The sequence below is a fragment of the Paroedura picta genome, chromosome 4, assembly GCF_049243985.1.
Source record: "Paroedura picta isolate Pp20150507F chromosome 4, Ppicta_v3.0, whole genome shotgun sequence".
NCBI classification, from domain to species: domain Eukaryota; kingdom Metazoa; phylum Chordata; class Lepidosauria; order Squamata; family Gekkonidae; genus Paroedura; species Paroedura picta.
Genome location: NC_135372.1, coordinates 74,351,725 through 74,378,272, shown reverse-complemented (window position 1 = coordinate 74,378,272; position 26,548 = coordinate 74,351,725). Strand labels below are relative to the sequence as shown.

Here is a 26,548-nt window from a genome sequence, read left to right as displayed (position 1 = left end):
ATGAATGCCCTCAGACTCCCCTGCGTTGCTCTTGGAAAGGCCTCCCTCCCCTCAGTCAGGGCCTGTCAGAGGCTCCTTCCAAGCAGGCCTGAAGGGGGGGAGGGAGCACTCTGCAGCCTCCTGCCAGCTCTGTCAGGGTTCTGAGGCAATTTGCAGTTGGACATGACAGTTAGGACAGCCTTGGAGTGAAAAGGGCTGGCACAGCCTATCCAAGCCTCTGTTCTCATCCCCCTTGGCAGCCCTACTGACCTCCTCTCCCTTTGGTGGTCAGGAGCAGACTGGCAGCCAGACTGGGCTGGGTGAATGGAATTTTGGTCTGTCCTGGTGAGGGGCCAATAGGAAGGCACTTTGCACGCCTCCCCATTGGCTGCTTGGCCCTGGATGGACACTCAGAGGGCCCAATCAGGAGCCGGAAAGCGGCTCCTGATTGGGCCCTCTGAGTTTTTATCCTGGACAGGGCCCGCCCTAACTCCTCCCCAGGTGGCCTTACTCTTTTATTTAATAGGACCCTGTCCTATTTAAAGATAGGACCCTGTCCTATTTAAAGATATGTAGTTGAGAAGAAAATCCTGTTTCTTACCCTATGAAGCTTTCTCCCTGTGCAGCAAAGATAAATGCTTGAGGTTATAGCTTAACCCTACCCTATCTCTGGAAATTTGGGATAGACAACAGTTATTATAAAGCATACTGTTATTTCAGCCCGTTTGGAGGCACATCGGTTCTCTCTTCGGTAGACTGCAGGATCTAGCCTTGTACATGCCGGTGTGCTTATATATTAGTCAGTTCCACTGAATTCACTGAGACTTAACAGCACAACCTTATAATGTGTGTTTACTCAGAAGCAACTAAATCACAGCAAACAAATGCATGGATACTGAAGAGATAAACTGAGAACCTAGATCAGATGATCTTTACAAAGAGGTAACAAATAATATTATCACAAATTAGATTATCAGTGAGGGACTAGTATCAGCCCTTAGTACCATACAGAAAAGATCACGTACATTTGTACAATAAGCACCTGCATCTATGAAGAAAGGATACATGATCTGGCCTAGCTTCAATACTGTTGGAGTCTACCTTTCAGGGTTTCCCCCGCTTTTATCTAGTCTTTCTCAAACCTGTTTTTCCCTGAAGTTTTGGACAGCCTGTATGGGTGGGAAAATCCAGATTCTACCCCACATGGCAGCCTTCTCCCATCCCTGCCCAGAAGATTTGGGGCTATATGGGGAAAGGCATATCTCCACAAAGGGCTAGGAGAGAGACCTACTTTTAGAATGAAAGCTGGGGAGTCAATGAACCTGTAGCAGCTATGGTTATAATGTCATCCTGATATGATGGCCTTCACATGCCTTCACATTTCTATGAGAGTTAGTTCAGCAAAAAATAAGTTATACACAAAGCTTGGCATTTCTTAATATTTCAGTTTAAGCATTTGTTGGCAACAATCAATGTATTTCGTGAACCAAATTATCATAAGTAAAAAAACATGCTAAAAATAAGATCATGATCTACTTAAGGTACCAATTCTCCCCACTTCAAGCTTTTAATAGCTTTTTAAAAGAATCACTGATAAAACAGCAGGAATTTCTCTTTCATCAGACTGCACGTATACGAGTTATTTCATGTAATGCTATCCCCAAAGCTTTTTACAGAAGCTATGAAAAAGCGATCAAAAATGCCATCACAACTATATGCTATAAGCTATGTGCCAATATTAACAATACAAAAAACACTTATCAGAACAAACAAGTCAGCTTGATACCACACAGAAAATAGTTGCACGCATCTTTACAAATACATTTGTTTGCCTCTTATGGAAGATATTACTACATACAAATGGAAGTGGGGTAGGAGGATGTTGCAAGTTTGCATCTGATAAAGTATGCCTGCCCTCCCCCCCCCCCTTCAAATTACATGGCTATAAGGGCCAGAGACTCAATGTCCCTCATGCTAAACACAAGATATGAATACATCAGCTTCACGCAACAGATTATGCGCTTACTGTAAATAACAGCTTCCACTGATGTTTTGAAACTCACTTCATTCACATTTAACCTGCTCATAAGTGCCCAGAACAGCTAAAAAAACATTGGCCTGTTTCTTTTCCACGGTACTAAAGCTTTCTCTACTGAAAATCCGTACTTGTGCATACAAACACAAATAGCAGTTCCTCTTCCCTCTACAATTTGATCAAGGCGAGATTCTACACACACACAGGGCGATGCTTTTTATTTAAAAAACAACCCCAACCCTATTCTGAAACTAGGAAGTCCCACAGCAGCTCAAGGAACGGGAGCCTTCAAAGACGGCCATCTGTTCGATCCGCTTGACGAGAAGCCCGAGTCGGGAAGAGGCCGCCAAGTCCGAGGAGCGCAAGCCGCGCTCAGAGCGATGTCAACAGGATGTCAGCCATAGCCGCTTCTGCTCGGGGTGCTGATAGGCAAAGAACTGCCACTTGTAGCGCAAGGAAGGAAGCGGGTTGTTTTCCTGTGCGGGCTTCTGGCTAATCTCGCCCACATCGCCTGCACGGAGCCCCCCACCACCTGGCCTCCCTCTCTCTCACTCACACACATATACCGGTGAGCGGAGCAGCACAGACCAGGAGCCGCTCGTCTGACTGAGGGACCGGGAAGAGGGCCAAAAGGTCGCGCCGCAGCGCTTGGGGGGACTGGAGAGCTCAGCCACTGCCGCCCTGTTTCCCGAGAGGGGGAAGGGGACGCTCGCGAATCCCCTCTCGAGCCCCAGCCCAGCCCAGCCCAGCTCCTCTCACCCGAAACCCGAGTGGCGAAGGCTCCACTTGCTTGACGCCGCAGACTCACCCCTTCCATAGACGGCGCCCCGAAGAGACGCGGGCAAAACCCTCACGGCTCGCGCGCCTTGGCCCGCATAATCTCCTCGCCAGCACACAGGAGGGAAGGAGGGAGGGAGGGGGGCTTTCCGGCGCCCCTGCCCCACAGCGCGTCTCAGCCCCGCTCCGAGCCGAGCGCCAACTCCACGCAGCCTCGGACGCCCCTCGCCCCTCCTCCCCAAAACTCGGGAGAAGGCTCAGCTCCTGTTGCGCCACTGCGCGTGCGCTGGGAATTACCCAGAGCAGGCGCACTCAACACTCCGAGGCGGCCCCCGCCTTTCTTGCCCTCTCGGGTGTTTCGCCTTGATTTTTAAGGTGGAACAGCGCGTCCTCAACCCATCAGCGCATCGGCAAGGAATCGAGAAACTCTACTGCGGACAAATCTCTAGAGTTGCGCAACGGCTCCCTAAAAGGGAACAGATGGTCGTTAAAGCGAGTCCTCGTTCCTTTTTTTGCATTCATGACCGAAGAACTTGGACGAGCATATTGCAGCCGGATCCTTCGCAGGGTTATTCAGAAATAAAAACTACAGAGCTCAATGGGGCAAGGACGTGTAAGAGCGCAACCTTAGTCCAATGCATAACTATCGACCACCACGGATTAATCTGTGCTATCCAAACCACCTGCAGATTGTAAAAACACTGAATCTAGGCTGTCGTGGCCTTTCCAGATCTAAATGCGGCCGGCGAAAGCCAAAACAACTGGAAAGTTGCTATGAAATGGCATTAACAGTTCACTCGCAGAACCACAGCAATTACATGAAACCTGAGACAGGACACAAAAATGGAAACTAACATCGTGTAGGACCAGGAACGCAGACTTTTTTGGAGAATCTGTACCTCCTTTTATTTTCTGTGCCTCCGGGGCTTTTTAACCACGTGACCAAACAATAAAATGTCATCACTGAATCGCAGGTATAAGAAAGGTGTGCGTGGATGGAAAAGCAACCCCCCCCCCCGGACATATTCCACTAAGCATTTCACGGCGGCGGTCTATCGGCAGCTACTAGCCGTGCCATTTATGGAGAAAATGCGCTGGTAACACTGCTGAAGAGAAGTGGTGAAGAATGGAGCCTCTTGAGTTTAATTCCCCGCGCCTCCACGTGCAGCCACTGGGCGACCTTAGAGTACTGATAGTTCTCTCAAGCCCATCTGACAGGGGGCCTGTTTGGGGGAGAGGAAGGGACAGAGACTGTAAGCCGCTTTGAGACTCCTTTGGGTAGAGAAAAGCGGGGTGTTGAAAACCAGCTCTGCTTCTAAAAGGAATCTCCATGTTCGGACACGGTCAGCCTCGAACTACCAGCAGTGCTAGGAGGCAGCGTCAGGGAGAGGCCTCGGCCCCTATGCCCTATTGATGGCTCTCCTGAGCAACTGGTTGGCTATTGTGTGAGCGGGGGGACTCCTGGTCTCTTCTTACGTTCTTATTCGGCAGGCGGCTGGACTAGATGACCCTAAAGGTCCCTTCCAACGATGATCTCACACTCCCAAAGTTGTCATATGAAAGACGGCGAAGGGAGCGGAGGCGAGGACGATCAGGAAAACCGTGCTTAGTTTCGGCAAAACCGAAAATAAAGGCCGTGCGTTGCGATCACGTGAGGTGAGGTGGCGCGACCGTGTGCGTGTGAACCTATCGCAGCAGGACGAAGACCACGGCGCCCCAGGAAGTGCCAAGTGCCGGGAACTCTCCCCGGCTGGCGCCTCCGCCCTCCGAGGTCTCGCAGCGTCCCTGGCCCGGCCCAGTCGTCGCTCTGCGTCCGGGAGAGAAGCCTCCGGGCCAGCCGAAGCGCCGGGTCTGGGGCTGCGCCACGCTCCCGCCTCCCCTTCCCACTTGTCGGTCCCACCTATTGGCCTTCTCGCCAGCGCCAGTTCATGTTCCCACGCAGGCAGCCTTTGTTTCTTGCCGTCGCGACGTTTAATGCGGCGGCATCACTTACATGGACTGCTCTGGGCAGAACGCTGCAGGTCAACGGAGTTCCCTCCACAGCGAGCAAAGTCTCCGCGGGTTCTAGGACCTGGCAGACACTGTCGCGCCGAGAGGAAGGGGGCGGATCCTTACAGGACTCAGCGCTTGCGTGTGTAGCGATACGTCACTGCCAGAAAGTGGGAAGGGGGCGGGGGCAGTTGCAGGGAAGGAGGGGGCGGGGAAGGGCTTTACCGAAAGTGGAATCCTCCTGGCTGGGGTCGGATTTGGGATTCCCATCAGCTATCGATTTCCCTTTCAGAGGAATAGATCAGCTTTCATACATGGCTATTTTCTTTCTTTCTTTTTTCCGCTTTCGGTCTTTCCAGAGTTAGAGAAGATCAATCGGGTGCTAACCTTTGGCCGATTCTGCGATACCCTCGCTTCCTGGGGTGGAGATGGGGAGGAGAATTACTCTTGGCTCTTCCTGGAAACGCAGGGTAATAGTAATAGTGCAGAAAGTACGGGAGCAAAACAAGACAGTTTTCACGCTCACCCCTAAATTGGATTTCCTTCCCTCCTTCCTTCCTTCCTTGGCCCCTACTTGGGAGTCAACCCCACTGAATGTAGAGGTGATTTCTTTAGGAGTCAAGTTTCTTTCTGAGCCAAACAAGGAATGCAATACAGTGCTGCTCTCAAGTATTCATATGAACAAGGCGAGCATTTTTGAGGGAGTAAATAGTATATGGGGGGAGGGAGATTTTCACAAAAGTGACTGCAATTCAGTGCCCACTGCTAACTATGGAAGGCCACTGGTTTTCAGTGCTCATTTTAAAAGCCCTTCTCCTTCCTTAGTAGCAGTGCCATTCTAGTTACAGGCCACAGATTTGAGCAAGTGACTTTTTCCCCTAGTGAATTACAGTCACAATTAACAAAAAGTAGGATCCCTTCCCTGGTCCTTGCAGGTGATGGTCATTATTATTATTACATTAGATTTGTTCCCCACCGCTTTCAGCACACCGGCTCGTGGTGGGTTGCAGAATAAAACCCCGTAATACAATAAAACTTCCATTGGAACCAATTAAAAATTAACATTAACAAATACATGCACACATGATGATAAAACAAACCCTCCCCCACAGTGGGACCACCCTCTTCCCATTTCCGGTGTACTGACCACCATAGAAAGTTGAAAAGCAAATAGGAAGCAGGATCTGTTTATAAGCAAGGTGTGACACGAGAGCCTAGAATTTAAAATGACTACACATCCACAGACCACTTGTGAAGCCCTCAATTGGGGGGTGGGGGCAGTTTTGCCTTGCTCAAATGTTGTCTTATCACTTCATGGCAAAGGCAGTTTTCATTATATGCCATTCAGGGAGGTTTTGATTTGCCTTGAAAAACTGATTATTTCGCAAAGCGTTTTGCTGATAAAATATCAGGAACATATTCTAGATGCTGACTGTAACATTGGTCCACTGGAAGAACTGCAAAATAAACTACCTGTTTTATTTATGGACCACTTTAACCCAGTTTCCATGATGGATGTTGACAAGCTCCTTGGATTATTGAAGGCCAGTGCTTTTGCCCTGGACTTGCCCATACTGGCTTCAAAAATCATGTAAAGATCATGCCAACTTATCAGATCAATTACACTAGATATCTTCCATTGACCACTCAGATAGGCAATTATCCGCTATTTTTAAAAACTTTACAGAAAAATGATTTACCCAGTTATCATTCGGTCTCTAATTTGCCCTTCCTGGGCAAAGCAATTGAGAGAGCATAAGCAGATCTATTCCAGCTCTTCTTGGATAACTCACCTATCCTAGACCCTCTTCAATCTTGTTTCACATCGGCTGTATTTATTTATTAAATTATATTTGTATACCACTCTCCCCTGAGGCTCAGGGCAGTTCACATGGAATGGAAAAACAGTACATGGAACTTTGTATGTATAACATATAATTACTTAACTCTACATAACACATAAATGGACTACAACAATAATAGCAATAACATTGGCAACTGAAGGTAGTATTCTATTCAGATAACGGTTCAACAGGTCCGTGGTTCAGAACAGGTATGGATTACTGGGAGGGAGGTAAGTGGTTCCGTATATGCTGCTAGTTTCAATCAGTCTCAGCCATTTGCCTGGTGGAAGAGCTCCTTTCAGCAGGCCCTGCAGAACTGCTTTAGTTCTGTCAGGGCCCTGATCTCCAGGAGCTCATTCTACCAGGTGGGGGCCAGGACAGAGAAGGTTCTGGCCCTGATTTGAGGCCAAGTGGGCTTCTTTTGGGCCAGGTATCCTTAGCTGGTTGGTAGTGGTAGAGTATATGACTCTTTGAGGGCCATAGGCCAAGAGGCGGTCCCTCAAGTACACTGGGCCCTGACTGCGTATTGCCTTAAAGAACCCTTAGCCTGATCCGGAATCCGACTAGTAGCCATTGCAGCTGATGGAGGATTGGCTGAATGTGGGACCTGTGAGGGCCCTGGCAACTGTGTTTTGGACAAGCTATACCTTCCAGATCAAGGTTAACTGCAGGCCTGCGTAGAGCAAGTTGCAGAAGTCCAGTCTAGCATGACTGTTGCATGGATCACTGTGGCTACGTGTTCCAGGACCAAGTAGGGTGCTAATAGTTTGGCTTGGCAGAGGTGGTAAAATGCCAGCCGTGCTACCTTTGTGACCTGAGCTTCCATTCCAGTGGCTTCAGGCCCTGTTGTTGCGCCTACTGGATTTTTCTGCCACCTTGGACATGGTGGATGATGGTATCTTGTTGAGGCAGTTGACGCCCAGGTTGTGCATTGGACTGGTTGAAATTATTCTTCATAAACTAGACCAAAAAAAATGCCATTGGAGACCAGTTTCCTTTAATATGGGACCCTTCCTGCATGTTCCCACAGGATGCAATCCTGTCCCCCATGCTCTTCAATCTCTGTGTAAAGCTCTTGGGTTAAATCATTCCTGGGCTGGGAGTCATCAATATGCAAATGATACAAGGCTATATATATCCTTAGCCCAAACTCCTAGTGATGCAGCAGGGGTCCTAAATCATTGCCTGGCTGCTGTGGTTAAAGACTCTTGGGGTTATAGTTCAGAAACTCCAGCTGGTGTAGAATGTTGCACCTCAAGTATTATCAAAAGATAGCTGGAGCATGAATATTACTCCCATTCTGCAGTTACATCATCACTTCACAGGCTCAATCTAAGGTATTTGCTACTGCAAGTTACTTGGACTGTGGTTTAAAACTCTGTATAGTTTGCTGTAAACTGGATCCTGCTGTGCAATCTTGCATCATTTTATATGTCATGTTAACAGTTGTGCTTTACTTTAATTCTTTTTTTTTTAGATCTCTGGTTGGTTCTACAATCCAAATCCAATGTCATTGTTTATTGAACTTCCTATTCTGTTGATTGTATTGACTCACTCTGTGTAATAATCTGCTTTGGGTCCCAGTGAGAAAAGCAGTCTATAAATAATGTAAAGAAATAATGTAAAGGCACACAGCCGTTTAAGCTGGAAATAGTTTTAGTGGCAACTGAACCCTGAAGGTATGAAAAAGAGTTCAGAGAGCCAAGAAAAAGATTAACACTTGACTAAAGCAGGCTGGGATAGATTGCATCATAAGCTTAAAGGAGAGGAAATCTGTGCAATTGTTGCTCAAGAGATATTACAAGAAGTTTATTATATAGTCAATACAGACTTAAGGTACAACAGTGTTCAGACAGCTGATTGGCCAAGCTTAAGATTCTTTGTCAAAAAAATGTGTAACGTGGGCCAAGATAGTGCTCTAATTTTTGCAAAGTTCTCTTGTGACTTTAGGGGAAAGGAAATCCTGAATGTTATGTGCTGCGCTGTATGCTTTAAAGAACAACAGAATTCTGCACGAGAGTAAGGTGGTCAGACTATGAACAAATGAAACTGCCTTATACTGAATCAGACCTTTGGCCCATCAAAGTCAGAACTGTTTTTGTACCCTGTTTTTTACTACGTAAAGGAATCTCAAAGGAGTCTTACAGTCACTTGCCCTACCTCTCCTCACAACAGACACCCTGTGAGGTAGGTGGGGCTGAGGGAGCTCTGAGAGAACTGTGACTGGCCCAAGGACACCACATGCTACATGTGACGAACTGGGAAATCAAACCCTGTTTTCCAGATTAGAAGTCACCACTTTTCATCACTACACCCAGCTGACGTTCTCTCCTCAGACTGGCATCTACTCTCCAGGGTTTCAGGCTGAGATCTTTCACATCAGTTATCACTTGGTTCTTAACAGGAGTTAAGAATGGAATGAATCTGGAATCTCCTACTGAGCCACAACCCCTCTCAGTAGTCGAAGGTGGTTTAAGGGTCATTGCACAGAACCTCCTTCCAAAGTGTCATTTGTGGGGGGTTTTCTCTGCCTGAGACCCTGGAAAGCCACTGCCAGATGGACTAGTGGACTGAATAAGTATAAAGCAGCTTCAACTCAAAATGTTACCAGTTAAACCTGAAATTTTGCAACCTGTTTAAATTATGCATATGGCACTACCTTATAGTATGTTTGCATAATTTATTTACTGCAAAATAATTTCAAATTTTGCATAATTCATATGAATTTCCAGCTATTTGATATCTTCTCCTTGGCTCTAGAGAATCTTAATAGCTCTACATGATTTTCCTGCACCCCCACACTTATCAGGATTTTGAATTTTGGATTCAATTCATACAATAAACATGATTACAAAATTGGACAATGATAAAAGACAATAAAACTGAATAATTCATAGATTCCAAGCAAGACCTAGCTACTATTTATTGCCTTCATTCTTGAATTTTAGAAATGGTCTATAAAAACCATAGTATCTGTGTCAATTGCAGCAGAAATTCAATCAGAACCATATGGTGCCTCTTCAAGTAACAAGGCCAGGCATACTTCTCTGGGACCGAGAACGACCAGCAAGTTGGTACCTGCAGAGCACAAGGACCTGTGGGGGCTTATGGCGACAGGCAGGCCCTCAGATACATGGTTCCCAGACCTCAAAGGGCCTTAAAGGTCAAAACCAAAACCTTTAACATGATCTAGGCTGCCACTGGCAACCAATGCAGCCACCTCAGCACAGGCTGAATATAGGCCCTCCAAGGTGTTCCAGTGAGGACTCTAGCAGCTGCATTTTGTACCAATTTCAAGGTCAGAGAGAAGGGCAGGCCCATGTAGAGCAAGTTGCAGAAATCAATTCTGGAGGTGACTGTTGCATGGATCACCATGGCCAGGTGTTCAGAAGACAGGTAGGGTGCTAGTAGCTATGCCTGGTGAAGGTAGAAAAATGCCTGGCGGGCTACATTTGTGACCTGTGCCTCCATGGTCAATGAAGTATCCAAGGTCATTCCCAGATTCCTGGCCTGGTGAGTTGCATCCTGGCCAGGAAGGATGTGTGCTTCCTGATCTGCCCTCTTTCCACCTAGCCACAGGACCTCCATCTTGGAGGGGTTGAGTTTCTGGTGACTGTGCTCAAGCCATCCAGCCACTGATTTCAAACATCTGACAAATGGTGTATGTGTGTGGGGGAGACCAGGCAGCCGTCCTTGAGGAGAGAGAGTAGGTGTCATCCACATATGAACTCCATACCAGCTGGGCCAGAGGGTGAATAAAGATGTTAGAAAGAACAAGGGAGAGCAACGCCCCCTTAGGTATTCCACAAGGGAGCTCACAGGAGCGCAACAACTCATTCCCCACTGCCACAATTTGGAATTGTGTAACTTGTATGTTTGTACTGAAGATTTGATGTAGATTGATGTAGATTGTACTGAAGATTTGCAATATGATATCAACATTTATAAAGCTTTACATGACATTGTCATAACTTACTTTGCACGTTGACATTCAGGGAAAAGATTTGGGGTTAAGAGTTTGTTCTTCAACCTCTATTTCATATTACATTTGAAGTGAGATTTGAAATAGGGTGTGTTGTTTATTGTAACACACATTCTTAGTTACTGTGCTGCATTATCCACCAGAGATCAATAAAAATACCAGAATAGATAGTTGGTATATCTGGAGCATATGGAAAAAAACAAAGACAAAGAATTATGAAGACAGGAAAACAAATGAGTTATATTTCCTTTGTATTTTTTTAACGTCAAACAAACACAGCTGGTATTGCAAGATCAATCTCTGGTTTGTAAAAACAAACAAACTGTATATTCAGAGCTTCCCATCTCAGCCTGACACTGTCCATTTGATTGTTTGACAGGCTTCTTTTTATTATACATTATTATAATACAATACCAGAGCCTGCTTACTGTAAAAATCTGTACATTATCCAGGTTGTCAGGGAAGCAGCTTTTCAAGGCTTAAAAGTGACTTCATGCATTTGTAACTTGTAACTGATAAGATTTCTGTGACCTACACTGGCCTCTCTTGCACAAAGGGAAATTTTGCAGTGGACTCTATATCTCAAAAAATCCTAAGACTTGATGCTTTCCCTTTAACTTCAGAATGTTGACAGGTTATTTGTTTGAATTGAATTAAGTTATAATTTAAATCTTTTAAATGGTTCAAATGCAGCCAACTTATGGGAACCCTTCTTGGGGTTTTCAAGGCAAGAGTTTGTCATTGCCTGCCTTTGGGTACCTGACCTGGATCCCCTTTTGGTGGTTTCCCAGCCAAGTACTAACCATTGCTGACCCTGCTTAGCTTCCAAGAGCTGATAAGATTAGGCCAGTCATGCAAAAAACAGGAGCTTTATGGCACCTTAAAGGTTAGCATTTCTTTCCCCAGCACTAACCTACCTGGACTTGAGCCCACTTCTTCAGATGCTGTTAAGTGCTTCCTCGTTATGCATCCCATTTGTGCAGGAGTTTGAAAAAATATGAACATCAGGATAAATGCAGAGTGAAGAGGAATTATGTAAAGCAAAGTAACACCTGTAACATGTGGGGGAGTGATGGCTTTGTTTGTATAGTTACAGTTATATTATTTATCATTTCCTGTATTATATGTTAAGTGTTTTCAAGAGGATTGGGTTTTTATACTCTGCTTTTCGCTACCCAAAGGAGTCTCAGAGTAGCGTACAATCACCTGCCCTTCTTCTCCGCACAGCTGACAGCTTATGAAGTAGGTGAGGCTGAGAGAGCCCTGAGAGAACTGAGACTGGGCCTAGGTCACCCAGTTGGCTTTCTATGAATGTGTGGGGAATCAAATCTGGTTTTCCAGATTAGATTCCTCCAGTCTTAACCACCGCATCACACTGGCTTCCAGCGTACTACTTGCACTATTAACCTACTCTTGGGATTTAAAGCAAGTTTGCAGAATAGTTAGTGGTATTATTATTATTATTATTATTATTATTATTATTATTATTATTATTATTATTATTATATTTATATTTATATTTATACCCCGCCTCCCCCCGAAGGCTCGAGGCGGCTTACATAACCCCGTCCCCTAAAACCATAAAATGACAATAAAATCCGATAATTTACAGTAATGGCAACAGCGATGGCGTAATCTACTCATTTGCTCTCCGCATCCTCAACTACAGGAGGGGGGTGACGCTCTCTACCGCCAGTTTGTGAGGGGGGGCTGATCTTCTTTCCGCCCGGCCTCAGTTATAAGCCTGGCGGAAGAGCTCCGTCTTACAGGCCCTGCGGAATGCTGGTAATTCCCGCAGGGCCCTCAGCTCTTCCGGGAGCTCATTCCACCAGGTTGGGGCCAGGACCGAAAAGGCCCTGGCCCTAGTCGAGGCCAGGCGGGCTTCCTTGGGGCCGGGAATGACCAGTAGGTTAGCCCCCGCAGAGCGTAAAGCCCTGCGGGGGATATAGGGCAAAAGGCGGTCCCTCATATATGCTGGGCCTAGACCACGGATGGCTTTGAAGGTCAAAACCAAAACCTTGAACCTGATCTGGAAGGCGACCGGTAACCAATGCAGCTGCCTCAGAACTGGCTGGATGTGAGCCCTCCATGGTGTAGCTGTGAGGACTCTAGCAGCTGCATTTTGGACGAGTTGCAGTTTCCGGATCAAGCCCAGAGGCAGGCCGGTGTAGAGCAGTTACAGAAATCTAGTCTAGAGGTGACCGTCACATGGATCACTGTGGCCAGGTGTTCGGAGATGGAAAAGATGGAAAAATGCCCGGCTAGCTACCCGTTTAACCTGTGCCTTGAGTGTTAGTGAGGCATCAATGGTCACCCCTAAATTCCTGGCCTGAGACGCGATATTAAGTTGCTGCAGTAGCTGTTCTCCTCCAAAGATGACTGGGTGGTAGCTATGGTTTCTTTGACCTCTACACAGTCTCAAATATACAACTGGCTGAAAATAAACACAAAATAATATTAGTTATTTCACTTGTGAAAGAAATTCTGAACATCTTATCTACAACTGTATAGGAAGCAAATGCTTGAACATTTTCCTCAGGTAGGATATAAATCCACTATAGGCCAGACCAGACTTGAAAGTGAAAAGCAGTAAAAAAGTACCTCCTTAATGAGCTGGGCTAAATGTGTTGCCCTCCCCTACACAATGCACCTGTGACTGGAACAGGGCAAAAGAAGTTATGTTGTAGGACTAATACATTTTGCACATTTTCTGGTAGTAATTCATGCTGCAATTCTGTATTCCCTCAGGAGCATGAAAATGAACTGACTGAAAAGCAGACTTTATTCTATACTCAGTGGGAGTGGAAGTTGCTTTCAATGTGTATGCCTCTGGGATGAGGAACAGGTAATGTTGAGATCATTTGTTCCAGGAAACCAAAGGGCCATAAAGGCCTTTTCTGAAAAGGTAAACATTTTATTATATTTCTCATGAAATGGGGACAGAAAGTAATGTTATTTGCCTTCTGTATCTGCTGGTGTAATAATAAAAGGCATGGGAGGAAATATTTGAGAGACCATCTGGTGCCCCTAGGCCATTTCCTTATCCACTTATGGCCTCTAGTGTTCAGTCGATGTTTGGCCAAGCTTGAACAATGCTATGCATGATTAAGGTCAGACTCATAACTAGGACAGCACAGGGGAGAAAGCCTTTTGAAAAGAATGTCATTATTTTAAAATAAAGATCAACAGACACAGGAGTTTGAGCAGATGCAAATGACATCAACATATTTTACCAGGAAAACATATACATGTTAACAAGATAGTCTATTTCCAGTTATCTTAAAACAAAAATTCAAAATGCAGGAAGAAAAATATGGAAAAGAATGCTTCTAACAATTGGAATGGCAAAATAGCACTACCTCATCTTAGGTAGTGATCCAAGTGAGGCTGTGGAAAGAAGGTACAAAGAAGAGATCAAAATACTTGTTAGAATTAAGAAGCAGCAGTTAAACCAAGAACTAAACTATATGGTCAGAAAGTGAATGGCTTGTTCTCTTGGGACTGTGCTTGGGAGGAATACAACAGCTGGGAAATTTCATAATTTACTGTTCCCCACATTCAAATCTCCTTTCAGTTCCACATGAACAGACCCATATGGATTCCTACATGAATTCTGGTGTGGTACTGTGATGGACAAAAGGCTGTCCTACCCCTGAAGGGAAAACAGTCTCTCACTTGTGCCTATGGGCTGCTGTTCCAACGTCCAACCACCTTAGAGAAGGAGGGTAAGAGTTCAATTCTGCCTTCTGCCTCCTGCCTCAGTGACCTCCATATTTGACTCACCTGACACAAAACATAACCCCATAGCAGCAGATTCAAAACCTATATACTCATTACCTTAAATATACCTGATAATTGAGGGGAAGGGCTATTGTTTAAACTTTAAAATACACCTGCCCCCCACCCCAATCTTAGGAGGTGGTATGTGTCCCTCAGTTAGTAGAAACAACCTGTCACAGGTACAATCCCAAGAGGGATACAAACCATGCTTCTCTAAATGTGCAGATCAGCTTTAAGTCAGTCCAGAGAGTCATCCAAATCCAGTGTCTCAAACATTTATATTTTGTACTAATTACTTTCTCCCAGACTTTCCTAATTTTGTGCTTTTAAATTAGTGGGGTGTGAAACACAATCTGAGCATGACTTTTTTCATGCTTTGTTTTTAACTTGAAAGATTTGATCCTCATGTAGGAGTATTTTAAAAAATCCCTTCCTTCTACTCATTCTGAATTATTTAGCATCTTCTGTCTGTTTTTAGAGTTGATTAAAGCAGAGGACAGTCAAAACAGAGCTTCCATGCAAAATAAGAGGGTGGCTGGGAGGAAGATAACTGACTTCTTTGTCCTTCGAGACGTGCAGTACCTGGGATGCCATTGTAACTGACAGCCTCCCTTAGTAGGAATGACACATAGCAAGTGAATGTACGCAGGGTCCAGAGTGTGTCCAGAGGAGGACAACAAAGATGGTGAGGGGTTTGGAGACCAAGACGTATGAGGAAAGGTTGGGGGAGCTTGGTCTGTTTAGCCTGGAGAGGAGATGACTGAGAGAGGATCTGATAACCATCTTCATTTAAAAGGCTGCCATATAGAGTAGGGGTTGTCAACCTCCAACACCAGCTCAAAAATTCATGCCCATTGACCTTCCATGTAAGTACACTTCAAAATTTGTCATGAACTGTAATTAATGAACTAGTTCATGCCTATCTTTAATTCTTATAAGAAACACACTCATTTGGCAGTTACTCCATTGACTGTCCATCAGTTGCTGGATTCAATTCAAGGTATTGGATATCACATAAAAAGTTCTCCATGGTCCTTCATATCTATAAGTCTGCTTCTCCTGCTATGCTCTGCCATGACAGCTTTACTCATCTGAGCAGGTCTCACCCAGAACATATGGACCAGATCAGTAACTGTCCACACAGAGGTATTATCTTGTAGCTTTTACCTTATAATGACCTGGCTGGTGAGGTTAGGAAGGCTCCTGCTCTCCTGGCTTTGCCCAAACTATGCAAAACAATTATTCTGCAGGGTTTTTTTTTACACGGGTAGCATGGATGTTCTGTCATGGAATTTTTCAAAAAAGATGGTTTCTTTAATGATGGGAATGGGAGTGTGGACTATACAACTGTGAAAAGTACATACTGGCAGTACACTTATCCTTATACATAATTTCTGCATCAATTAACATGCCATGTTAACACTTAAGCCTTGTTTAATTTTTCTGTAATTCTAATCCTGTTATGTTGCTTATTGGATGTCCTATCCTGTTGATTACATTGATCTACACTGTGTAATCTGTCCTGAGTAGCAGTGGGAAAGGCAGATGATACATAAATTATAAGAAATACAAAGGGGTTAATGTCTTCCACATGTGCTTTAAATGTAAAGGCAGCTTTGGGATACTTGAAGACACAGCACAGAGGCCCTTCCCCCATTTAGCCTTAGCCCAGATTTCCCTGATGGAAATCCCTCTTCCACCAATCTGTTGTAAGCCTCAATGATGGCAGGAAGAGATGGCAACTGTATTGTACCAGTCCTTTTTACTTGCTGAAGAAAGTAGTTTGGTGCAGTGATTTCTATTGACTGAGCAGCGAAGGAAACAGTAAGGGATAATCTGAAAGCACACCTTCAGCCAGGCTTCTTTTTAAGTTCAAGCAATTTTAGGAAAACAGATCATGGATTTCCCAACATAATTCATAGTTCAGGCCTCTGTTTATATACAGGGTCAAGACCTGACATCTCAACCAAATCTCAAGCCCTAGAGACCTAGTTTATACCAAGTCACGTTCTTAAACAGGTTGGATTTTCACCCCCCCCCCTTCCCCCACAGAGCACCTATGCTCTTAAAAACAGTAGAAGCAAACAGAACTGCTTCTCCACGATTTTCCCACCCTCCAAGTTGGGACAAGATTTTTCTCTCTCTCCAAGCCAGTTAGCAACCTTATCTTCATCCCAGTATATGCTGTCAGGTATGTTTGATACAATTCTTTGCAAGTGAATTCAACAAATCCCTCCAAGATTTTCCCACCCACAGTACTATTACTGCTTGTGGTGAAGCTGTTCCAGGCAAAGAAGCCCAACTTTAGTTCTTCCCTCCCCCCCCAAAAAAGAACAATACATTTTATAATACAACAGAATACTTTATTAAGTATGGAAATGTTTTCATTTTGCTTTACAGGATATATAGGACGAAGAGAGTCTGGAAAAAAGACATCATTCCAAAATATAAAGAAAACAATGGTATCTTGCATCTGTTTAAACATATAGATTTTGTAAACTGATTTTAAGGTGATTTTTGCATTATTTTCCACATATTTAAAGTACTGGAAGATGGTCATTCCACATCAAAACTGGATTCTCCCCTGTTGGGGTTTGGGACTCCTGTCACAGAAGCTGTATTTCAGCAGGCTGAATACTCATGTATCTTGAGCTACAGTTGCCAGTTGGCCTAGAGACAAATGTCCCGTCCCGTTAACACAGACTTCATGCGTGGAAATGGGTAGCTGCAGCTTTTCACAGCATGAAGGTTAATAAGCCTCCACTAAGTCGGGACAAGATTTTTCTCTCTCTCCAAGCCAGTTAGCAACCTTATCTTCATCCCAGTATATGCTGTCAGGTATGTTTGATACAATTCTTTGCAAGTGAATTCAACAAACAGCAGTTAAAACTGATTATACCTGGATCAAAGAAAGTGCAATCTTGGTTTTGTTTTGATAAAAACAAACGGGCCCTCACCTTGACTTATATTTCATTTACTGGACACATTTTTCTGCCATAGGCCTATTATGCACAGAGGGGAAGGTCCGTATTCGGGGTGGAATGGCGTCGCCTAAAATCACCGATAACACGCGGTGCCGGCTGCAACCGGGCGCAGATTTGGTGCATGCCGCCGAAAAAGCCGCGTTAGCGAAACGAGGAAGAAAGCAGAGCTTCCGGGCAACCAGGGCGCAATCAGATGTGGCGCTGGGGTTGCTGCGTGCATAATCAGCTACTCTGGGTTTTGCCGCTGTTGCGTCCCGTCCCGTGCGTAAGTGGTTTGCTTCACGTCTTCCCCCTCCACGCTTTCTATGTGACCCGAAATCACCGTTTCAGCGGCTGTGCATAATAGGCCACAGTGTTGCAAAATCAAATAATTCCTGAGCTTTGATGTCCATGGAAATTGAGTAAGAATGTAATAGCCCAAAAAATCCTATTGAAATCAATGGGGTATTAGTGCATAGTTGTCCCACTGCCTTCTTCATTCTTTTTTTTCCTTATATTTTTGGCTGCCTCTTCCCTCTTGGCCCATGTCATAATTTATCCCTGGAGACTGTTTTACATGGAGATTGCCCCTCTTTTCTTGTCATGTGTGCCTTTAGTAAATTCATGAAGTTGTACATACAGACATCTACACACCATGAAAAGGTCATCAGCTCAGTCATTAATGCTAAAGGAATTCTGTCCCAAACCAGCTGTCCCCTAAGTTACAGATGTAGTTTGTTTCTGTACCAACAACACAATCTGATTGCTAAGATCAGGGGGGAAATTTTCAATCAACCAGAGCTCAGACTACCGAAGATCTCTTATATAGCTTGAAGAGTTGCGGAAATGGACAGCTGTGGCTCCTTATATAACTGTGTGTTGAGTTGCACTTGGAGAAATCTATATACATTCCTAACAAACAACTATCCTAAAGAAATACATCTAATGGATTAACTAGTTTTATAGGGTTAAAATACATTTTATTATTTTATATAAAATAAATTCATTAGATAAGCATTTGTATCCTTAGGAATGGTGCTCAGGAAAACAGATCCATTATGAACAATATATGTATGTTTTCCCCCCCTTCAAGGATCGCTGCCTTGTCATGGCAAGGGGGTTTGCGTAGTTCAGTGAAGCTATGAGCTATACCGTGCAGGGCCACCCAAGACGGACAGGTCATAGCTGAGAGCTCTGACAAAAGGTGATCCACTGGAGAAGGAAATGGCAAACCACTCCAGTATCTTTGCCATGAAAACTCTATGGACAGTTCCAATAGGCATAACGATATGACGCCGGAAGATGAGCCCCTCAGGTCGGAAGGTGTCCAATATGCTACTGGGGATGAGCAGACGGCTAGTACGAGTAGCGCCAGAATGAATGAAGCGACTGGGCCAAAGCCGAAAGGGCGCTCAGTTGTGGAAGTAACTGGTGGCGAAAAGATAGTCCGATGCTGTAAAGATTTTTATTCCATAGGAACCTGGAACGTCAGATCCATGAATCAAGGTAAGCTGGACGTGGTCAAACAAGAAATGACAAGACTGAACATCGACATTTTAGGAATCAGTGAACTAAAATGGACAGGAATGGGTGAATTTAATTCAGATGACCATCAGGTATACTACTGTGGACAAGAATCTCGCAGAAGAAATGGAGTAGCCTTCATAATCAATAAGAGAGTAGGAAAAGCATTCTTGGGATACAATCCCCAAAATGACAGAATGATCTCAGTTCGAATCCAAGGCAAACCATTCAACATCACAGTGATCCAGGTCTATGCCCCAACCACTGCTGCTGAAGAGGATGAAGTTGATCAGTTCTATGAAGCCCTACAACACCTTCTAGAAGCAACGCCAAAAAATGATGTGCTTAGCATCATGGGGGATTGGAATGCTAAAGTAGGAAGCCAAAAGATAACCGGGATAACAGGCAAGTTTGGCCTTGGAGTACAAAATGAAGCAGGGCACAGGCTGGTAGAATTTTGTCAAGAGAATACAATGGTCATAGCAAACACTCTTTTCCAACAACCCAAGAGACGACTCTACACATGGACATCACCAGACGGTCAACACCGAAATCAGATTGACTATGTGCTCTGCACATAGATGGAAAAGTTCATCCAAAGATGGAAAAGTTCTATCCAGTCAATAAAAACAAGACCAGGAGCTGATTGTGGTTCAGATCATGAGCTTCTTGTTGCAAAATTTAGGCTTAAATTGAAGAAAGTAGGGAAAAGCACTACGCCACTCAGGTATGAACTAAATCATATCCCCGACGAATACACAGTAGAGGTGACAAATAGATTTAAGGAATTAGATCTGATAGATAGAGTGCCTGAAGAACTATGGACTGAGGTTCGCAACATTGTACAAGAGGTAGCAACTAAAACCATCCCAAAGAAAAAGAAATGCAAGAAATCAAAATGGCTGTCTGAGGAAGCTTTACAAATAGCTAAGGAGAGAAGGGAGGTGAAAGGCAAGGGAGAAAGAGAAAGATACACCCAATTGAATGCAGAATTCCAGAGAAAAGCTAGAAGAGATAAGAATGCCTTCTTAAATGAACAGTGCAAACAAATAGAAGAAAACAATAGAATGGGGAGGACCAGAGATCTTTTCAAGAAAATTGGAGATATGAAGAGAATGTTTCATGCAAAGTTGGGTATGATAAGGAACCAAAATGGTAGGGACCTCACAGAAGCAGAAGAGATTAAACAAAGGTGGCAAAATTATACAGAACAACTATACAAGAGCGAGCTTAACATCCCTGATGACCACAGTGGGGTAGTTACTGACCTGGAGCCAGACATCCTGGAATGTGAAGTCAAATGGGCCTTAGGAAGTCTGAGCAACAATAAAGCTAGTGGTGGTGACAGCATTCCAGTTGAACTATTCAAAATCTTAAAGGACGATGCAGTAAAAGTGCTACACTCAATATGCCAGCAAATTTGGAAAACTCAACAATGGCCACAGGATTGGAAAGGTCGGTTTACATTCCAATCCCAAAGAAGGGCAATGCCAAAGAATGCTCAAACTACCGCACCATTGCACTAATTTCTCATGCTAGCAAAGCTATGCTCAAAATCCTACAAGCTAGGCTCCAGCAATATGTGGACCGAGAACTTCCAGAAGTACAGGCAGGATTTCGAAGAGGCAGAGGAACTAGAGATCAAATTGCCAACATACGCTGGATCATGGAGAAAGCTAGGGAGTACCAGAAGAACGTCTACTTCTGCTTCATTGACTATGCTAAAGCCTTTGATTGTGTGGAGCACAACAAATTGTGGCAAGTTCTTAAAGAGATGGGAATACCAGAGCATCTTATTTGTCTCTTGAGAAATTTATATGCAGGTCAAGAAGCAACAGTGAGAACTGAACATGGAATCACTGACTGGTTCAAAATTGAGAAAGGAGTTCGGCAAGGCTGTATACTGTCGCCTTGCCTATTTAACTTGTATGCAGAGCACATCATGAGAAATGCGGGATTAGAGGAGTCACAAATTGGGATCAAGATTGCAGGGAGAAATATCAACAACCTCAGATATGCAGATGATACCACTCTAATGGCAGAAAGTGAAGAGGAACTAAAGAGCCTGTTGATGCGGGTGAAGGAGGAGAGTGCAAAAGTTGGCTTGAAACTCAACATCAAGAAAACAAAGATCATGGCATCCGGCCCTCTCAATTCCTGGCAAATAGATGGGGAAGGAATGGAGATAGTGACAGATTTTATTTTCCTGGGCTCCAAGATCACTGCAGATGGGGACTGCAGCAAAGAAATTAAAAGACGCTTGCTCTTGGGGAGGAAAGCTATGGCAAATCTAGACAGCATCCTAAAAAGCAGAGACATCACCCTGCCAACAAAAGTGCGTTTAGTCAAGGCTATGGTATTCCCAGTTGCAATGTATGGCTACGAAAGTTGGACCATAAGGAAGGCCGAGCATCAAAGAATTGAGGCTTTTGGACTCTGGTGCTGGAGAAGACTCTTGCGAGTCCCTTGGACTGCAAGGCGAACAAACCGGTCAGTCCTAGAGGAGATCAACCCTGACTGCTCTTTAGAAGGCCAGATCCTGAAGATGAAACTCAAATACTTTGGCCACCTCATGAGAAGGAAGGACTCCCTGGAGAAGAGCCTAATGCTGGGAGCGATTGAGGGCAAAAGAAGAAGGGGACGACAGAGAATGAGGTGGCTGGATGGAGTCACTGAAGCAGTAGGTGCAAACTTAAATGGACTCTGGGGAATGGTAGAGGACAGGAAGGCCTGGAGGATCATTGTCCATGGGGTCGCGATGGGTCGGATACGACTTCGCACATAACAACAACAAATGTATGTTTTCCAGAAGAGTATTCAAAATGCCAACCTCTGACCAGCAGTGCCCAGGAGGCAACATTAGGGGAAGGCCTCGGCCTCTATGCCCCGTTCTTTGTCCTCTACAGCAGTGGTCCCCAACCTTTTTATCACCGGGGACCACTCAACGCCTTTTACTGAGGCCCGGTGGGGGGGGGTAGTTTACTCCTCTACTCTCAACCACTGCCCTAACGCTCTCTGATCGCTATGGTAATGTTTAAACATCCCTTCAAAATAAGATACAGACACGCCACAACAATGAAGTGTGTTGTAAGGGGCCGGGGGGGATGAAGTAAAGGGCCGGAGGGGGGGGGGGGGAGAAGGCATCCTTCGGGGCCCACCTCCAATTAGTCGAAGGACCACATGTGGTCTGCGGCCCACAGGTTGGGGATTGCTACTCTACAGGAACTGGTTGAGTACTGTGTGAGAGAGGATGCTGGACTAGATGGAGCACCAGTGTCATCCAGCAGGACTTTGCTTATGTTCTTAGGTGTGTGCATCATACATAGGTACACTACCAATTATCTCTTCCTTCACAAAGTTAATGATGCTTTTCCAAGAAATAATTTCTCTGAGCTCCTTGGAAATTTAAAAAAACCCTGAAATTTTAAAAAATATGAACTAAATTGATTTGCTATGTTCCCAATTTTTAAGCCTATGTTACCAGTTTTTTATGGAAAGGAGTGTTGCTAGTATGTATGCAAGTGCTGAATCCAAAGGAAGAGCCAGGCAGTCTTGTTCCTCCTGCAGTTTGTTCCTCATGTAAAGAATGTTGGTAAATTTCACTTACAACAAAAATATACTGGCTCCCTCTAGTGTTAGTTCTTCAACACTGTCACTTCAGATAAATTTCTAACAAGGATTTTTTTTTCACTCTTCACATTTTGTAAAAACCAGATCTGAGATTGAATTCAGTTTTGGAAATTCTAACTCTAGCATAACTGAGAATGTCAGGAAACTCTACTTCCTGTTTCTTCTCAATCATTAAAACTGAATCGAGAACTTGTTTCCCTATAAAAAACTTCTTCGCCGCTGAAGAGCACACATACATACGTCAGAAGCAACAGCTTCGTTTTTCGGAGAAGCAGCTGTGTGAAATAAAGGAAATACAGCAGACTCACACTTCCTGTTTCAATAGGTGGAAGACAGTTTGTGTCACTCTTCATGCAAGTTCTTTAGATCTTCTTTGCAATTCACACAGCTTACAAGGAAGGAGAGTGAGTTCACTGTAACAGCTCATTGGCATAAACATTACTGCAGTTAAGATTTTTGCCATTATGGACATTTCCATTTTCAGACTTCTTCCCTATACATATTCAGACCAAGGCATCATTATAGGCATCCCACCGGCATTGCAAAAATAAATGTTATTTATTTATTCAATATATTGTGGTTGACCTGCTCTGGGTTGACCTTTGTTGTTTGGATGCACTCCTTCCTACACAAAGGAGCTATATTGATTTATTCTAGAAATGATGGTCCAGTTTAGTTGATGAGATACAAAACTATGGCTAACCATTTGTTTGCTAAGGCTAAAATGTTTAAATCAGAGGCAACAGCTGTAGTCAAGTACATGTATCTTTTTTGGTGTCACTGTGATTATGCTGAGTAGCTTGAAGAGTTGTATAAAAGATACACCCCATATAATGTAAAGTAATGATAGCTGAACAAGGGAAACAGAGAGAAACAAAGAGAGGTACTGTAAAAATAAAAGAGCTTTATGTTGCTTCTTAGAAAGGAGCAGGGAGAGGCTAGCAATACCTGAAGACATCAGTCCATTGTGCTTGAAGTTGATTCTCCAGCTACAATTATGCATGGAAGGAAAGCAACATCTGGTTTAAGCACCAAAGAATATGTAGGAAATATGTGCTGTAGGTTATAGATCTGGTTACTATGTATCCAGTTCTTGTCTCCTTAGCACAGGTAGAATACAGATGTTAACAAAAGAAGCTTTTAGTGGCATGGAGTTAAATACTACAGAATTTGAGGAGTCCCCTCAAGCATAAAGAACAGCACAAATGAGATTCCGCCCCCCAGCAGCAGCTTTAGCCTCCTTTACTTTATATAGTTGTTTATTTAGACTAAAGCTGCAGTCAGGATTCTATTTCTTTAAAAAAATATGTCATCCTTATTTTGTGTTTTTATACTGTGTAACCCTTTTCATTCCTTAAAAATTTATAGAGAGAACTACCACTACAGCTCTGTTATGTTACGGAGCACTTGCTCCTTAAGATACAGGAGCTTCTTTGGTATGTTGACTTGACAATCCTTAGCAGGATGGCTATGCAGGTTGAAGGACTGGGATTTAATTTGCATAGTGATTAACCCTTAGAATGCCTCATTTAATTATTTGTAGATGAGGACATTTTTGCAGGTTATGAATCCTATCTGTAGACAGAGGCTCAGGTATCCTAATGTTACAAAGTGGTTATTCCTACCTTGGGATGCAGTAGTCAGAAATGTGTATTTGGGAGAGACCCATCCCATCTGGATAACATATCTCAACTTCCATTCCATGCTTTAGAGCTACTAACTCCTGGCAGTACTTCCAACACACAAAAACAAGTAACAAGGGAACAATTTCAAACTGTATTGTGTCCAAGATCAGCATTTTCCCTCTAAGGAGAGATGTAAAACTGCACAAATAATGAACATATATTTTCTTGCTTCAGTACACGTTTGCCTTTGGTTTCCCTAAATCATACATACCCACCCATTCATAAAAGAACAAAGCCTTCTTTGATCTCCATTTGTCAGTTCCTGTGAAGCTAAGATGGCTGCCATCCTTCAGTTATCACAGTACTGTACCTTTAGTATAGACAGCATCAGCACAGTGATAACTGAGCCAGGGCAGCCTGTCAGTCATTGCCTGCCCATATCCTTGGAATATCTACTCTTCCTTTTTTGGATGTAAAGGACTCCAGAAGTCAAAGCTTTATCTGTTCTCCTTGAAAGCAGATTGTACAAATTGAGATTTGGCTCTTGAACACTACAGCTGGGCTGTCACTGATGACTGATCCACATTTAACATACATATATGAGAGCAAATGCTGATTCTGAAATTTATCCACCACATAGCACCACATGGCAAGTTAACCCTTTCCCCTAGATGCTGCAAAAATGTATTTTTTTAAGAAATGGAAGTGGAGTCATTTCAAAGAAACTAACGTCATGATCCATGTCCCCATTTGATGCAGATGAAAGATAGTGCAACACAAACACATCATTGCCTGATTCCCCCCCACCCCTATTGAAATGCAACACAATTTTTGATATGATTCAGGGATGTGCAAATACTAGAGTAGCAATCCTTTTGTGCCCATAGCTCCTTGTGGCAAATCACTTTTAATGCAGCCCTGCTTTTTAAAATGCAACTGGGAAGGGTAGCATTAAAAAACAGAAGTGCCAAAATTCCAATGCACTTTATCACTTGCATGCATGTTATACCACCTCATTGAAACAGAATTATTACATCTGATGATAATCTAGTTATAGCAGAATGCAAGATTTTGTCAGATAGCCAGCTGCAGAATACATTCAAACTACTTACATCAACAGTTCAATTAAAGAATATATACATACAAAGCAGGAAGGGTGCTAGATTACTACTAGCAAATATGGAACAGTCTAGAAGCAAACTGTTTCCCTACCATGATCGATAGTCAAAGAGTAAATAGGATTCATGCTTAGACAGCATTTTATTAATAACTATGTTGGCACTTAGAAAAACATTGAACTACATACTTTTGGCGCAGAGTGGTAAGGCAACCGTCTGAAAGCTTTGCCCATGAGGCTGGGAGTTCAATCCCAGCAGCCGGCTCAAGGTTGACTCAGCCTTCCATCCTTCCGAGGTGGGTAAAATGAGCACCCAGCTTGCTGGGGGGTAAACGGTCATGACTGGGGAAGGCACTGGCAAACCACCCCGTATTGAGTCTGCCATGAAAACGCTGGAGGGCGTCACCCCAAGGGTCAGACATGACTCTGTGCTTGCACAGGGGATACCTTTACCTTTACATACTTTCAGCTGTCGGAGAGTAGAAATGTCAGGAAGCAGTCCTAACAGCACTGGTTAAGGGAAATGTCAATCCAGTTCTCAGATGGATGATCAATGATGCTAGAATAGTTGGGGGAGTCCTTGGTTTAAATCTCAATTCAGCCATTAACTCAAAAGTTGTCCTTAGCCTCAGTCATTCTCCTCGCATCTGTAATATGGGAATAATAATACTGACCTTACAGGGCTCCTGAGAGGGAGCTTGGGGAAGTTTTCCATCTCACCACTCTCCTTGATGGATAAGAGAAAATGCTGTAAAAAACCAGCATTGCGTAACAATTACAGTGTTGGTCTAGGATCTTTGAAAGCCATGTTTGAATCCCCACTTCTTCCATGGAAACTTGCTTTCCCCATTTATGCCCTACCACCAGAAAACAAAAACATGAATGTGTTTTAGATAGCGTTCCTGCCTGCTCCTAATATTACCACACACACTAAAGAGAGCATGACAGTACATTTTATGTCCATTGATACATGGGCATGTCACTTTGTGGTCCCATAGCAACATGGACCAAAGCATTAAAATTTTTTTAGCAATCTGGAAATGGTGAGGGGAGGGCGGGGGCAAGGGCAGGCAAAACGCTAGTGAGATTATCGCATGTTTCTTCTTTCAGACAGGCTTGCCCATTAGCACCTCGTGCGCTGTGACAAGAAAGAGAAAGCGGATTCTACTACTTTCCCTCATTGCATGGCAAAGGGGATGTAAACTTGCGCCAACCACTGGAGAGCTACTGGAGAGCTACATGAACAGTGAGGGTATGAACTGGGGGAAAGAGATTCAGGGCATTTCTGCACAATGAAAAAATT

At 44.0% G+C, this 26,548-nt stretch overlaps 1 protein-coding gene and 2 long non-coding RNA genes across 14 annotated transcripts in view; 1 reads left to right on the top strand and 2 right to left on the bottom strand.

Moving 5' to 3' along the window:
• Nucleotides 1-4,862, bottom strand: part of JAK1 (Janus kinase 1) — a 70,593-nt gene extending 65,731 nt beyond the window's left edge. For 2 of the 4 annotated variants that reach the window (XM_077333454.1, XM_077333455.1), the window contains exon 1: nucleotides 2,823-3,066. The gene's annotated coding sequence lies outside the window, so the exon portion shown is untranslated. Of the gene's footprint in view, nucleotides 1-2,773; nucleotides 3,067-4,784 lie in introns of those variants that run through there. The other 2 variants (XM_077333456.1, XM_077333457.1) reach the window with 2 other exon arrangements.
• The window catches only part of LOC143835576 (uncharacterized), a 24,744-nt gene continuing 2,016 nt past the window's right edge, over nucleotides 3,821-26,548 (top strand). The window contains exons 1-4 of one of the 2 annotated variants that reach the window (XR_013230224.1): nucleotides 3,821-4,447; nucleotides 13,355-13,451; nucleotides 16,787-16,848; nucleotides 26,356-26,497. This is a non-coding gene — a long non-coding RNA (uncharacterized LOC143835576). Of the gene's footprint in view, nucleotides 4,448-13,354; nucleotides 13,512-16,786; nucleotides 16,849-26,355; nucleotides 26,498-26,548 lie in introns of both variants that reach the window. The other variant, XR_013230225.1, reaches the window with a different exon arrangement.
• LOC143835575 (uncharacterized) overlaps nucleotides 24,545-26,548 on the bottom strand; it is a 15,601-nt gene continuing 13,597 nt past the window's right edge. For 7 of the 8 annotated variants that reach the window (XR_013230223.1, XR_013230222.1, XR_013230219.1 and 4 more), the window contains one exon: nucleotides 24,545-26,102. This is a non-coding gene — a long non-coding RNA (uncharacterized LOC143835575). The remainder of the gene's footprint in view (nucleotides 26,103-26,548) is intronic. The other variant, XR_013230221.1, reaches the window with a different exon arrangement.